Source organism: Mytilus californianus, unplaced genomic scaffold (assembly GCF_021869535.1).
Source record: "Mytilus californianus isolate M0D057914Y unplaced genomic scaffold, xbMytCali1.0.p SCAF_4, whole genome shotgun sequence".
Classification (NCBI taxonomy): Eukaryota; Metazoa; Mollusca; class Bivalvia; order Mytilida; family Mytilidae; genus Mytilus; species Mytilus californianus.
Genome location: NW_026262690.1, coordinates 100,356,202 through 100,372,980, shown reverse-complemented (window position 1 = coordinate 100,372,980; position 16,779 = coordinate 100,356,202). Strand labels below are relative to the sequence as shown.

The 16,779-nt window shown below is 32.2% G+C and overlaps 1 protein-coding gene and 2 long non-coding RNA genes across 9 annotated transcripts in view; 2 read left to right on the top strand and 1 right to left on the bottom strand.

Moving 5' to 3' along the window:
* LOC127699029 (uncharacterized) overlaps positions 1-11,813 on the bottom strand; it is a 218,998-nt gene extending 207,185 nt beyond the window's left edge. For both annotated transcript variants that reach the window (XR_007981021.1, XR_007981024.1), the window contains exon 1: positions 11,497-11,813. This is a non-coding gene — a long non-coding RNA (uncharacterized LOC127699029). The remainder of the gene's footprint in view (positions 1-11,496) is intronic.
* Positions 1-16,779, top strand: part of LOC127698926 (TALPID3 protein-like) — a 480,691-nt gene that overhangs the window by 445,943 nt on the left and 17,969 nt on the right. The window lies entirely within an intron of this gene.
* Positions 253-14,883, top strand: LOC127699012 (uncharacterized). 2 transcript variants are annotated; one of them, XR_007981000.1, is made up of 3 exons: positions 253-1,186; positions 2,076-2,687; positions 12,576-14,883. It is a non-coding gene; the product is annotated as an uncharacterized LOC127699012 (long non-coding RNA). The 2 variants fall into 2 exon arrangements; XR_007980999.1 differs by having other exon boundaries at positions 253-1,436.

The window sequence follows — 16,779 nt, the reverse complement described above, 5'->3', positions numbered from 1 at the left end:
TTAAAGCTTACTGTCACTTTGTTAAGTTTTCCATCCTGGTTCATTTATAGAACATGTGAAGGAACCCAAATTGCACCTATTTTGACAGATTTTTCACCATAATTTATTAAAGAAACAGACAAAAGTTTCCATTCTGTATTTATTTTGTAGATATATCCTTATTTACTATATAGCTCCACAAATTTAATTTTGAATCCATACTGAGTCATAGAAAAATGGGTTTAAACTGACCTCCAAACGATCCAAGAATATGTAATGAGGAGTACCTTAAGGATGTATTCTTCTGATGTTTCAGTCTCGTTGAAATCTTGATCGGGAATTATTTCCAAAACATGTGTGATACAAGTGGAAAATATCAATGAATTTTAAAAATATTATAATAAAACTAAACTCTGTGAAAAAGTTGTGTACTTACAATAAGTAGTTTTTATACGACTGCAAAAAAATTTTGTGGTCGTATATTGGTATGATGTTGGCGTCGTCGTCGTCGCTGTCCGAAGACACATTGGTTTTCGCACTCTAACTTTAGTTTAAGTGAATGGATCTTTTTGAAATTTGACCATAAGGTTAAATACCACAAAAGGAAGGTTGGGATTGATTTTGGGGGTTATGGTACCAACAGTTAAGGAATTAGGGGCCAAAAAGGGCCCAAAAATAAGAATTTTCTAGTTTCCAGACAATAACTGTGGAACAGTGTATGGATCTCTCTGAAATTATACTACAAGTTTCCATACCACAAAGGGATGGTTAGGATTTGCTTTGGGGGGTTATGGCTCAAACCGTTTAGGAATTAGGGGCAAAAAAGGGGGAAAAACAAGGTTGTCCTGGTTAATGGACAAATACTTTAGTTCAAAACATAATTTAAAGCAGTGTAAGGGAGATAAATCAAATACATCATTAAAATTATCTCCCTTACACTGCTTTTAAATTATGTATAAAGTAATGGTTAATGAACAATAAAGATAATTTAAAACAGTGTAAGGGAGGTAATCCAAATACAACGTTTTGGTTACTTCCCTTTCACTGCTTTTAAATTATGTGTAAAGAAATGCATATTTATAAAGGAAGACCAGTAAAAATATCTGCAAATGTTGCATCTTTTTTTTTTTACAAAAAAATCCATATGAAGGTCCAAAGGGTCCAAAATTAAACTTTGTTTGATTTTAGCAAAAATTGAATATATGAGGTTCTTTGATATGCTGAATCTAAACATGTATTTAGATTTTTGATTTTTGGCCCAGTTTTCAAGTTGGTCCAAAATTAAACTTTGTTTGATTTCAACAAAAATTGAATATATGGGGTTCTTTGATATGCTGAATCTAACCATGTATTTAGATTTTTTATTTGTGGACCCCGTTATCAAATTGGTTCATATTGAGGTCAAAAGGGTCCAAAATTAAACTTTGTTTGATTTTAGCAAAAATTGAATATATGAGGTTCTTTGATATGCTGAATCTAAACATGTATTTAGATTTTTGATTTTTGGCCCAGTTTTCAAGTTGGTCCAAAATTAAACTTTGTTTGATTTCAACAAAAATTGAATATATGGGGTTCTTTGATATGCTGAATCTAACCATGTATTTAGATTTTTTATTTGTGGACCCCGTTATCAAATTGGTTCATATTGAGGTCAAAAGGGTCCAAAATTAAACTTTGTTTGATTTCATCTAAAATTGAATTATTGGGGTTCTTTGATATTCCAAATCTAACCGTGTATTTAGATTTTTAATTTTGGGTCCTGTTTTTTAAATTGGTCTACATTAAGGTCCAAAGGGTCCAAAATTAAACTTAGTTTGATTTTAACAAAAATTGAATTCTTGGGGTTCTTTGATATGCTGAATCTAAACATGTGTTTAGATTTTTGATTATGGGCCCAGTTTTCAAGTTGGTCCAAGATAGGGTTCAGTATTTAAACTTTGTTTGATTTCAACAAAAATTGAATATATGGGGTTCTTTGATATGCTGAAACTAAACATGTATTTAGATTTTTGATTATGGGCCCAGTTTTCAAGTTGGTCCAAATTGGGGTCCAAAATTAAACTTTGTTTGATTTCAACAAAAATTGAATATATGAGGTTCATTGATATGCTGAATCTAACCATGTATTTAGATTTTTTATTTGTGGGCCCCGCTTTCAAATTGGTTCATATTGAGGTCAAAAGGGTCCAAAATTAAACTTTGTTTGATTTCATCAGAAATTGAATTATTGGGGTTCTTTGATATGCCAAATCTAACCGTGTTTTTAGATTTTTAATTTGGGTCCCGTTTTTTAAATTGGTCTTCATTGAGGTCCAAAGGGTCCAAAATTAAACTTAGTTTGATTTTAACAAAAATTGAATTCTTGGGGTTCTTTGATATGCTGAATCTAAACATGTGTTTAGATTTTTGATTATGGGCCCAGTTTTCAAGTTGGTCCAAGTTGGGGTCCAAAATTAAACTTTGTTTGATTTCAACAAAAATTGAATATATGGGGTTCTTTGATATGCTGAATCTAACCATGAATTTAGATTTTTTATTTGTGGGCCCCGCTATCAAATTGGTTCATATTGAGGTCAAAAGGGTTCAAAATTAAACTTTGTTTGATTTCATCAAAAATTGAATTATTGGGGTTCTTTGATATTCCAAATCTAACCGTGTATTTAGATTTTTAATTTTAAGTCCCGTTTTTTAAATTGGTCTACATTAAGGTCCAAAGGGTCCAAAATTAAACTTAGTTTGATTTTAGCAAAAATTGAATTCTTGGGGTTCTTTGATATGCTGAATCTAAACATGTGTTTAGATTTTTGATTATGGGCCCAGTTTTCAAGTTTGTCCAAGTTGGGGTCCAAAATTAAACTTTGTTTGATTTTAACAAAAATTGAATATATGGGGTTCTTTGATATGCTGAATCTAACCATGTATTTTGATTTTGGACATTGGACCATAATAGGTAAATTAAAAAAAATTCAAATTCTTAGACCACATTCTTTCTGTGTCAGAAACCTATGCTGTGTCAAATATTTAATAACAATCCAAATTCAGAGCTGTATCAAGCTTGAATGTTGTGTCCATACTTGCCCCAACTGTTCAGGGTTCGACCTCTGCGGTCGTATCAAGCTGCGCCCCAGCGAAGCATTTTATTGAATAATAAAATTTTCAGATTTTATAACCAATCCGGTCAGTGTCATCAGCCAAAATGTTGAGAAAATGGATGAGGGGTACAAAGAAATGATTTTACCAAAAATATGTACATCCCATATCAATTTTTTCTTTTCAAAATTCTTAGATATGTATTTTTTCAATCATTTATAACAAAGAAGTTGAAATAATATGCTTTTTGTTCTTAAAAAAAAGAGAAAAATCCCAAATTTACAAAATTGACAGCATGGTCAATTTGACATGAAAAAGCAACAAAATTTTATAAATCTTTCTCATATTAACACCAACATATAGTTTTTTAAGTTAAATTTAATCAGATTGATCCTCTTCATCTTTAGTGAAAGTATGAAAAAAAGTTTAATTGTGAAACTGTGATTCTTTTCATGATAATAGCCCAAAAATGGGTAAAAATTGATGAAAATTGGAAAGTCATTAAAAATGGGGTACTTTCAAAATGGCTGTAGCTATAAAAGAAGTGCACCACCATATGATTTTTGTCTTGCTTGACAGAGTCAAAAAGCGAGACATAGGTATGCTGTTTCCGGCGTCGGCGGCAGCGTCAACAATGTATTAGTTTGTGATTAGGTCTAGTTTATGGTGAACCACTAGTGGTAAGTCAAAGATATTTGGTATGCAGTTGTATTAGTATTGGCACATCTCATTACCATGGAGATTATTTGGCCACGCCCCCTCAGTTATGGTCTATTGACTTTGAAACTTTTGCTTAGTTTTCATGTATTAGTTTGTGATTAGGTCAGTTTATGGGGAACCACTAGTGGTAAGTTAATGATAATTGGTATGCAGTTGTATAAGCATTGGCAGATCTCATTTCCATGGAGATTATTTGGCCCTGCCCCCTCAGTGATGGTCTATTGACTTTGAAATTTTTGCTATGTTTTCATGTATTAGTTTGTGATTAGGTCAGTTTATAGGGAACCACTAGTGATAAGTTGATGATAATTGGTATGCAGTGGTATAAGCATTGGCATATCTCATTTCCATGGAGATTATTTGGCCCCGCTCCCTCAGTCATGGTTTATTGACTTTGAAACTTTTGCTTAGTTTTCATGTATTAGTTTGTGATTAGGTCGGTTTATGGCGAACCACTAGTGGTAGGTCAATGATATTTGGTATGCAGTTGTATTAGCATTGGCACATCTCATTACCATGGAGATTATTTGACCCCGTCCCCTCAGTCATGGTTTATTGACTTTGAGATTTTGCTTAGTTTACATGTATTAGTTTGTGTTTAGGTTTGTTTAAAGGGAACTGCTTATGATAAGTCAATAGTATTTGGTATGCAGTTGTATCAGCATTGGCACATCTCATTTCCATTGAGATTGTTTAGCCATGTACCTTCAGTCATGGTTCATTGACTTTGAATATTTGCAAAACTTACATGTTAAAGTTTTGCTATTTTAATTTCAACATTTGCATTATCAAAATTACAAAAAAGCGAGACATATCTCTGTGATAACAGTTTATTTCTTCATCAATTACTTTCTTACAGTCATATAAACCCAAATATCAGGTTAAGAAAAAATAGTTGAATTCTAGAAATTTTTGGCTCCTCAGAGGTGTACACCCATAATTGCCCAATGCTTAACTACACATGTGAAAAAATTGAATAATCATGTTTTTGTTTTATTTCTCCACTTTTTTTTAACAAATGGACAATATTTCATGCTTGTTATGCATTTTGTATGAAAGTGATGTTTGTTACATATTTTAATTTCTCAATTTTAAAAAGTAGACTTTCTGCAAACGAAGCATGCAACATTGCAGTAAATTTTACTTTTTTCACTTGAGACTTCATCTGTTAATATATAATGTGACCATTTGGTGTATCTTTTAGGATGTTTAGCTATGCTGAAAGACGTGCATAATGATAAATGATAAAATTATGAAACAATTAGTTTCTAAGAAAACCTATATGATATCCTTGGCTTTTTATGCAAAATGGGTGCAAATTGGGTACTCAGTGCAATTTGGGTACTGTTACGTTATGTGACTTACAAACCAATCTGATTATCTTTCACTCCATGTGGTAACATTTGTATGTCATGGTGTATAAGATTTGAAGACTTCCCATTTAATAGAGGTCATATTAAGATGACATTTTAGCATCAAATTTAACCTTTCCCTAAAAAATTTTGGTTAAGAATTTTTGACAATGAACTATACAAAAGACTTTGTAAATTGTGAAAAATATAGCTCGGAAATCAGATATCCTATATATATTTTTGTAGAATTGTTCTGATTTTATTCACCGACTTAATTGCAAATATTCCCTAACTCAGCAAAAGTAGCATAGCTTTATTTATTATGCTCCCTGAAAAGTTTTGGGAGTATATTATAATTGCTTTGTTTGTTTAGTCGTCTGTCCATCAAATTCATATCTTATAGGTTTGTATTTATAGTGAAGTGTTTTTCTTTACTGGTTTTTAGTACACCTTCTTTGATTTCCACTGATCAAGATTGAAAAAAAAGGAAGGTGATATTTTCAATTTCTAAATGTTTTGATTGTCTTGTTGTTTTGCTGTCTTATTAATGTATACTGTAAATTCAGAAATTATTGCGAGGTTTTTATTTATGTGAATAACGCGACTACTTGAGTATCGCAATAATAAAAACTTGCAGTCTGATATCAAATACATATATCTGTATGTAACTTTTCCAAAATTCACAATAGTTAAACTCGCATTTTTGTTAATTTTTCAAAAATCGCAATAATAAATGCACAATAATTTCTGAATTTACAGTACCCTTTTATTCAAACCCAAAGGATTGACTAGAGTATAGAAATATTGACATCTCTGGACTTCTCCCGCCCTACAGTAAACCCTTGATAAAGAGGTGTGTCCGTTTGGCTTGTGTGGATATATAAATACACAGCTACGTCCTGTCGAAATGGAGATGTCCTATATCTGATGCCTCGTGTAGGAAGAGTTTCACGCTCTCTACACTTTAAATAACCATTTGAATAATTATTTTAGGGAAATTAGATCCACACACAAGTTAAATAATTGAAATCTTTAAACAGCAACAAAGGTCAGCTAGATCTTCAAATAGTCCCATAGCTGATTTTAACACATTTATTGCCCCTTTTGCAAAGACAATTGTAGATAAAGAAAAAATTTAAATGACAAAAAAATCCAGGAAGACAATATCTACAAATAAATAAAGCGGCCAAAATAAGTTGAATCCTTATATAAATTGTTGTTCTTAAAAACACTTTTTATTTTATCCATTTTTGCCTTTATGAAAACTATATCAGACAAAGAAACAGCAAAATTTGTCACCTAAACAAGACTGCCATTGTTGTTCTCTTCAATACATAAGTTATTGGAACTCAATGCAATTTTTTTTCTGTTCTACTCCCCTTCCCCTAGTTTTGCTGGATAGGATACAATGTAACCCCTGATGTGGACTATGTTATTTCATATAAAAAAGATAAAATCATAGAAATTATAAAACAACCAAAAATCCTTACACAATTATATTATGATTCCATTCTTGATCTTCGAACACCATATTCTTGATCTTCAAAAACCATATTATGAATCAATCCCATTGTCTGTCGCCCTTTTACCCTTTGACATTCTTATTTTAGCATTCTTGGTAAGATTGAAAATCTGAAACAATATTTTTTATGCCCCCGCCATAGCGGTGGGGGCATTAAGTTTTACCCTTGTCCGTCTGTACGTACGGAATTTTGGTTTCTGTTCTCTAACTTGAGTTTGCCTCAACCAAATGTTATGAAACTTTTACACAATGCTTATTACCACAAAACACAGATCAAGTTTGAATTTTGGTGGTGTCACTTTAACCGTTCTAGAGTTATGCCCCTTTATAAATGGAAAAATTGCAAAATTTTTAGTTTCCGTTCTCTAAGTTAAGTTTGCCTCAACCAAATGTTATGAAAATTATACACAATGCTTATTACCACAAAACACAGATCAAGTTTGAATTTTGGTGGCGTCACCTTAACCGTTCTAGAGTTATGCCCCTTTATAAATGGAAAAATTGCAAACTTTTTATTTTCTTCTAAATATCAAGTAATTTTTAAATTGGAGTTATCTTCCTTTGTCCATGATTATAGTTGAATCAACTACAATCAATACTTTATACAATGCAATGTTCAATTTTGACTTCCACTGATAAAACACAGATCAAGTTGAATTTGGGTAGTGTCACTTTAACCATTATTGAGTTATGCCCCTTTATAAATCGAAAGATTGCAAAATTTTTAGTTTCCATTCTGTAACTTAAGCTTGCCCAAACCAAACATTATGAAACCTATACATAATATTCATTACCACAAAACTAAGATCAAGTACAAATTTTTTGTTTCCGTTTTCTAACTTTAGTTTGCCTCAACCAAATGTTATGAAACTTATACACAATGCTTATTACTACATAATACAGATTAAGTACAAAATTTGGTGGCGACACTTTTATCATTCTTGAGTTATGTCCCTTTTTAAACATAAAAATTGCTGAAACTTTCATTTCCGTTCTCTAACTTTAGTTTGTCTCAACCAAATTATGCATGTTTACAAATAGAAAAATTGCTGAATTTTTAGTTTCTGTTCTCTACTTAAGTTAGCCTCAACCAAATGTTATGAGACTTAAACACAATGCTTATTACCACAAAACTCAGATCAAGTTCAAATTTGGGTAGCGTCACTTTTACTGTTCTTCAGTTATGTCCCTTTATAACTATATGACATGCAAGCGGGGGCATCATTTGTGTCCACATGTGGACACTATCCACATTTATTTTAGTTTTTTTTAGCAACAAAAATATAGTCTTTATTCTATAGATTGCCTGTTACAATTATGCTTCACTGTCCAGTGGAGTATTCCTGTAATATACTTTGAGTGGCCAGGAAAATACTCAGAATATAATTTATAACATTACATAAACTATGACAATATATATTTATTATTCTATTAAACTAATTTCTTTGAATTTATGAGAAATACATTTTGAGAGATCGTTTGCTGTCATTCATAACCCTTTGTTATTCCTTTATAAACAATTCATACACATCTAAGAATTTCAATTTTTGCTCTGAAACATAGTATGACTTGTAAATGCAAAAACCTAAAACTGTCACAAAATAGTTAAAATCATAATCTGATATTTTGTATCTAAATAAATACTATATGTTTTTCTGATTTCTTGTTTTTGGTCCCCTGCTGACGAAGTTGAAGGGGACTTTAGGTTTGCACTCTGTCCGTCTGTCCATCCATCAGTCCGGCAACTCAGTTTTCCACACTTTTTTCTTCGTTCTTGAAGATATTGATTTAATATTTAGTATATAGTTTTATCATGACAAGTTATAGATCAAGTTCGAATTTTATTCCGATCTGATGATTTAGTCCAGAGTTATGGTCCATAAAAAAACTCCATAACTAATGTTAGAGTACTATGTTAAACCATATATCTGTACAAAGGGAGATAACTCATTTTTTTTGGTAAATTGTTTGAGGAATTTTGTGGCAGGTTTATATGTTATTTTGTATAAACTAATTTTCTGAATGCTACATGTATATATATATATATATATATTTTTATTAAGTGAAATCCTTTAATTAGATAATAATCTATTTTTATTAAGGTATATATTTCATTACATTACATTGTGTAGATAAAAGTTGTTAACATTTTATAGATAAGTTACAAATCTTTATTAGTTTGTGACAAATGAAAGAAAAAATATTTGGAACTATTAATTATATTTGATTGTAATTTGAAAATAGATATACATTGTATTACATCATATCTAATTTTAGAGAACTATTAATCATATCTAATGTTAGAGTGTTATAGGTTTCCTCACTTTTTTAGCTCACCTGGCCCGAAAGGGCCAAGTGAGCTTTTCTCATCACTTGGCGTCCGTCGTCGTCGTTAGCTTTTTACAAAAATCTTCTCCTCTGAAACCACTGGGCCAAATTTAACCAAACTTGGCCACAATCATCATTAGGGTATCTAGTTTAAAAAATGTGTCCGATGACCCCGCCAACCAACCAAGATGGCCGCCATGGCTAAAAATAGAACATAGGGGTAAAATGTAGATTTTGGCTTATATCTCTGAAACCAAAGCATTTAGAGTAAATCTTACATGGGGGTAAAACTGATTATCAGGTCAAGATCTATCTGCCCTGAAATTTTCAGACAAATCTGACAACCAGTTGTTGGGTTGCTGCCCCTGAATTGATAATTTTAAGGAAATTTTGCAGTTTTTATACGACCGCAAAAATTGAAAATTTTTTGGTCGTATATTGGTATGACGTTGGCGTCGTCGTCGTCGTCGTCGTCGTCGTCGTCTGGCGTCGTCCGGCGTCGTCCGAAGACACATTGGTTTTCCCACTCTAACTTTAGTTTAAGTGAATGGATCTCCATGAAATTTTACGATAAGGTTCAATACCACGAAAGGAAGGTTGGGATTGATTTTGGGGGTGATGGTACCAACAGTTAAGGAATTAGGGGCCAAAAAGGGGCCAAAAATAAGCATTTTTGTAACTTCCAGACAATAACTTGTGTGTAACTGTATGGATCTCTCTGACATTGTACCACAAGGTTCCATATCACAAAGGGAAGGCTGTAATTGATTTTGGGGGTAATTGCCTCAAAATTTTAGGAATTAGGGGCCAAAAAAGGGGCAAAAAACAAGCATTTTTCTAGTTTCATGACAATAACTTGTGTGTAAGTGTTTGGATATTTCTGAAATTGTACTACAAGGTTCCATATCACAAAGGGAAAGCTGGAATTGAGTTTGGGGGTAATTGCCCGAAACGTTTAGGAATTGGGGGCCAAAAAGGGGCCAAAAATAAGCATTTTTCTAGTTTCCAGACAATAACTTGTGTTCAAGTGCATGGATCTCTCTGAAATTGTACTGCAAGGTACCATACCACAAAGGGAAGGCTGGGATTGAGTTTGGGGGTGATGAATCATAAGGGGGTTCAAAAAATTTGGGGGGGGGGGGGGGGGTTTTTCTTTTTTTTTCTTTTTTTTCCTTTTTTTTTTCTTTTAAAATTTTCCATTTTAAGTTGGTTATTTCTGATTAATATTTAAAAGCAAATAATAATGATATGGTAGGAGATACACACCAAACAGGATGTGTAAATTATTATATAATAAGTATTGTGCAATAGCAAGAAATTTTCAATTGCACAGTATTGCACAATTGCAAGAAATCTTCAATTGCACAGTATTGCGCAATAGCAAGAAATCTTCAATTGCACAGTATTGCGCAATAGCAAGAAATATCCAATAGCACAATATTGCACAATAGCAAGAAATTGTCAATTGTACAGTATTGCACAATAGCAAGAAATATTCAATTGCACAGTATTGTGCAAAAGAAGATACTTCGTATAAATTGCTTATTTCTTGATCAATTTCAATGGGGTTTTATTCTTGAATTCTTGGGGTTCTTTAATATGCTGAATCTAACCGTGTAATAAGTTTTTGGATTTTGGGCCCCGTTTTTAAATTGGTCCACATTGAGGTCCTAAGGGTCCAAAATTTAACTTTGTTTGATTTCATCAAAAATTGAATTATTGGGGTTCTTTGATATGCCAAATCTAACCGTGTATTTAGATTCTTAATTTTTGGTTCCATTTTCAAATTGGTCTACATTAAGGTCAAAAGGGTCCAAAATTAAACTTAGTTTGATTTTAACAAAAATTGAATTTTTAGGGTTCTTTGATATGCTGAATCTAAACATGTATTTAGATTTTTGATTATGGGCCCAGTTTTCAAGTTGGTCCAAATCGGGGTCCAAAATTAAACTTTGTTTGATTTCAACAAAAATTGAATATATGGGGTTCTTTGATATGCTGAATCTAACCATGTATTTAGATTTTTGATTTTTGGGCCCCGTTATCAACTTTGTCCACATTGAGGTCAAAAGGGTCCAAAATTAAACTTTGTTTGATTTCATCAAAAATTGAATTCTTGGGGTTCTTTGATATGCTGAATCTAACCATGTATTTAGATTTTTTATTTGTGGACCCGCTATCAAATTGGTTCATATTGAGGTCAAAAGGGTCCAAAATTAAACTTTGTTTGATTTCATCAAAAATTGAATTATTGGGGTTCTTTGATATGCCAAATTTAACCGTGTATTTAGATTTTTGTCGAGCCTGCGACTTTTGTCGCAGAAAGCTCGACATAGGGATAGCGATCCGGCGGCGGCGGCTACGGCGGCGGCGGCGGCGGCGGCGTTAGCTAACTTCTTAAAAGCTTTATATTTTAGAAGATGGAAGACCTGGATGCTTCATACTTTGTATATGGATGCCTCATGTTACGAAGTTTCAGTCAGTCACATGTCCAATGTCCTTGACCTCATTTTCATGGTTCAGTGACTACTTGAAAAAAAAGTTCAGATTTTTTGTAATGTTAAATTCTCTCTTATTATAAGTAATAGGATAACTATATTTGGTATGTGGGTACCTTGCAAGGTCCTCATGCCCGTCAGATAGTTTTCACTTGACCTCGACCTCATTTCATGGATCAGTGAACAAGGTTAAGTTTTCGTGGTCAAGTCCATATCTCAGATACTATAAGCAATAGGTCTAGTATATTCGGTGTATGGAAGGACTGTAAGGTGTACATGTCCAACTGGCAGGTGTCATCTGACCTTGACCTCATTTTCATGGTTCAGTGGTTATAGTTAAGTTTTTGTGTTTTGGTCTGTTTTTCTTATACTGTATGCAATAGGTCTACTATATTTGGTGTATGGAATGATTGTAAGGTGTACATGTCTAGCTGGCAGGTGTCATCTGACCTTGACCTCATTTTCATGGTTCAGTGGTCAAAGTTAAGTTTTTGAGTTTTGGTCTTTTTTTCTAATACTGCATGCAATAGGTCAGCTATATTTGGTGTATGGAATGATTGTAAGGTGTACATGTCTAGCTGGCAGGTGTCATCTTACCTTGACCTCATTTTCATGGTTCAGTGGTCAAAGTTAAGTTTTTGAGTTTTGGTCTTTTTTTCTAATACTATATGCAATAGTTCAACTATATTTGGTGTATGAAAATATTTTATGATCTATATGTCAGTCACGCAGGTTTTATTTGACCTTGACCTCATTTTCAAGGTTCATTGCTCAGTGTTAAGTTTTTGTGTTTTCGTCTGTTTTTCTTAAACTATAAGCAATAGGTCAACTATATTTGTTGTATGGAAGAATTGTTAGCTGTACATGCCTGCCTAGCATGGTTCATCTGACCTTGACCTCATTTTCATGGTTCATTGGTCAATGTTTAGTTTACTTGGTTAATGTTAAGTTTATGTGACAGTTGTAATAAAGCTTTATATTTAGGACTATCAACATAATATCAATGATTAGTAAAGAAGGCGAGACATTTCAGCGTGTGCACTCTTGTTAATCTTGGGTCCCGTTTTTAAATTGGTCTACATTAAGGTCCAAAGGGTCCAAAATTAAACTTAGTTTGATTTTAACAAAAATTGAATTCTTGGGGTTCTTTGATATGCTGAATCTAAACATGTGTTTAGATTTTTGATTATGGGCCCAGTTTTCAAGTTGGTCCAAGTTGGGGTCCAAAATTAAACTTTGTTTGATTTCAACAAAAATTGAATATATGGGGTTCTTTGATATGCTGAATCTAAACATGTATTTAGATTTTAGATTTTTGGCCCAGTTTTCAAGTTGGTCCAAATTGGGGTCCAAAATTAAACTTTGTTTGATTTCAACAAAAATTGAATATATGGGGTTCTTTGATATGCTGAATCTTACCATGTATTTAGATTTTTTATTTGTGGGCCCGCTATCAAATTGGTTCATATTGAGGTCAAAAGGGTCCAAAATTAAACTTTGTTTGATTTCATCAAAAATTGAATTATTGGGATTCTTTGATATGCCAAATTTAACCGTGTATTTAGATTTTTAATTTTGGGTCCCGTTTTTTAAATTGGTCTACATAAAGGTCCAAAGGGTCCAAAATTAAACTTAGTTTGATTTTAACAAAAATTGAATTTTTTGGGTTCTTTGATATGCTGAATCTAAACATGTGTTTAGATTTTTGATTATGGGCCCAGTTTTCAAGTTGGTCCAAGTTGGGGTCCAAAATTAAACTTTGTTTGATTTCAACAAAAATTGAATATATGGGGTTCTTTGATATGCTGAATCTAAACATGTATTTAGATTTTAGATTTTTGGCCCAGTTTTCAAGTTGGTCCAAATTGGGGTCCAAAATTAAACTTTGTTTGATTTCAACAAAAATTGAATATATGGGGTTCTTTGATATGCTGAATCTTACCATGTATTTAGATTTTTTATTTTGTGGGCCCGCTATCAAATTGGTTCATATTGAGGTCAAAAGGGTCCAAAATTAAACTTTGTTTGATTTCATCAAAAATTGAATTATTGGGGTTCTTTGATATGCCAAATCTAACCGTGTTTTTAGATTTTTAATTTTGGGTCCCGTTTTTTAAATTGGTCTACATTAAGGTCCAAAGGGTCCAAAATTAAACTTAGTTTGATTTTAACAAAAATTGAATTCTTGGGGTACTTTGATATGCTGAATCTAAACATGTGTTTAGATTTTTGATTATGGGACCAGTTTTCAAGTTTGTCCAAGTTGGGGTCCAAAATTAAACTTTGTTTGATTTCAACAAAAATTGAATATATGGGGTTCTTTGATATGCTGAATCTAACCATGTATTTTGATTTTGGACATTGGACCATAATAGGTAAATTAAAAAAATTGAAGTTCTTAGACCACATTCTTTCTGTGTCAGAAACCTATGCTGTGTCAAATATTTAATCACAATCCAAATTCAGAGCTGTATCAAGCTTGAATGTTGTGTCCATACTTGCCCCAACTGTTCAGGGTTTGACCTCTGCGGTCGTATCAAGCTGCGCCCAGCGAAGCATTTTATTGATTATTATCTTGAATATTATTATAGATAGAGATAAACTGTAAACAGCAATAATGTTCAGCAAAGTAAGATCTACAAATAAGTTGCATGACCAAAATTGTCAGTCGACCCATTTAGGAGTTATTGCCCTTAATAGTAAATTTTTAACAATTTTTCGTAAATTTTTGTAATCTTTTACAAAAATCTTCTCCTCTGAAACTACTCAGACAAATTTAACCATACTTGGCCATAATCATTATTAGGGTATCTAGTTTAAAAAATTTGTCCGATGACCGCGCCTTCCAACCATCATGGCCAACTTGGTTAAAAATAGAACATAGGGGTAAAATGCAGTTTTTGGTTTATATCTCTGAAACTAAAGCATTTAGAGCAAATCTGACAGGTGGCAAAAATGTTCATCAGATTTAGATTTATCTGCCCTGAAATTTTCAGACGAATCCGACAACCCGTTGTTGGGTTGCTGCCACTGAGTTAGTAATTTTACAAAAATTTTGCAGTTTTTTGTTATTATCTTAGATATCATTATAATATCTAATATCTAATACTATTAATTATGATTTTAACCTTATTTTACATGATTTCCAAAGCATCAGTAAATACAGGTGAGCGACACAGGCTCTTGAGAGCCTCTAGTTTCATCATGCTTGAAGATATTGATTGACAATTGGTATATAGTTTTATCATGACAAGTTACAGATCAAGTTCAAATTTTTGTTTCGGTCTGATAATTTTGTGCAGAGTCATGGTCCTTGGACTTGAAAAAATTCACTCATATATTCAGTTTTCCACACTGTTTTTAGTCATGCTTGAAGATATTGACTTGATATTTTCTTTTTATACGCCTGTTTACGGGACGTATTATGGTATACCGTTGTCCGTCTGTCCATCTGTCCGTCCGTCGTCAACATGTCGGACATTAACTCAAAAATGCTTTAAATAATATGCATGAAACTTTGGTGAATTGATAATATCTATTGACATAAGCTCCCTTTCGTTTTTTATAAATTTCAGATTTACCGTTTCTGAGTTTTTGGGTTTTATTCATTAAAAAAGGGGGGATTTTCCAGTTTTCCGACAATAACTCGAGAATGCTTTCACCAACTTGCAAGAAATTTTGGTGAATTGTTTATATCTATTGACATGAGCTCCCTTTAGATTTTTATAAATTTTAGATTTTACGTTTATGAGTTATGGAGTTTTATTCATTAAAAAAGGTGGGATTTTCCAGTTTTTGGACAATAACTCAAAAATGCTTTAAGCAGTTCGCATGAAACTTTGGTGAATTAATTATAGCTATTGATGTAATCTCCCTATTGATTTTCATAAATTTCAATTATGACATTGAGAAGAAATTGAACTTTATTTGTTTATAATCTGACAACAGATTTACTAAGTATTGCGCAACAGCACAGTGTATTGCACAACAGCAAGAAATCTTTAATTGAATATAAATTCAATTCATATAACCAATTTCAAGTTCTTTGACTACATTTATTCAGAAACCTATTATATGTCAAATATTTAATTACAATCCAAATTCATACCTGTATCAAGCTTGAATATTGTGTCCATTTTTGCCCCAACTGTTCAGGGTTGGACCTCTGCGGGCGTATCCAGCTGCGCTCAGCGAAGCAGTTTATTGTTTACACCATGACAAGTTATAGAACAAGTTAGCATTTTGTTCCAGTATAATGAATTTTTACCCGGTAGGGGACTATGTATTGCAATGCAATACTCTCAGAATGCTTGTTAAAATTGAGTTTTGTTTGAAGATTTTCCACCTTCGCCAAAAAATCTTATAAAAATGAACATGTAATAAAAAAATGTAAATCTTGCTCTTCTGTTTTACAAAAATTACATTTACTATCTTTAGAAATCTTTCGTTTAAATAGCAACTGATTTTACTCTGTATAGAGATTTCTTTAAATAGAAGTTGCTGCCATTCCTTCGGGATGGAGGATTTTAATGTCTTAGATTTTTACTTTGTCATTAGTATATTTAAAACAGCTACTTTGTTGGATGATGATACTGTAGCAGTTTCCATCTAAACATTTTCATCTTGTTCTCTCTTAAAAATTTAGATATAAATTCGTTTACTAATGGCATATGTGGCCTGTAATCTTAACTTTAAATATCTTGTCCAAATATTGATACCAATTGGCTGTGTATATTTTTGATCTACTAAACTATTATATAACATTTTATTATAGATATCTTTTGTTTGGATTTGTTTATTTCCCCATCTCAATTCATCCTTACAAATATTGATTTTACTCTTTATAGAGTTTTCTTTAAATAGAAGTTGATGCCATTCCTTCTGGATGGAGGATTTTAATGTCTTAAATTCTGAAATCCAATTTGACTTATTGCTTAACTTTTCTAAAATAAAAACCTCTGATAACTTTCCCTCACAATCTAATATGTCGTTAATATATATCAAACCACTTGTTACCCAGTTTTGAAAGAACAAGCTTTCGTTGCAATGTTTAATGTGTCTATTTCCCCAAACTTTCTGTTTTCTGATATTTGAAAAATTATCTTTAAATTTTGTTAAACGTCCCTCTGTTTTCACCCAACTTGAAATTACTTGCAAATAAAATTACGGAATTTTCCCAAATTCTTTTAGTGATTTTACATTATCTAAATTCATGTTAAAGACAAGAAAATTTTTCCCCAGATTGTTGAAATATTTGATAGGAATAGTTGTTAATTTGGAAACCCATGAA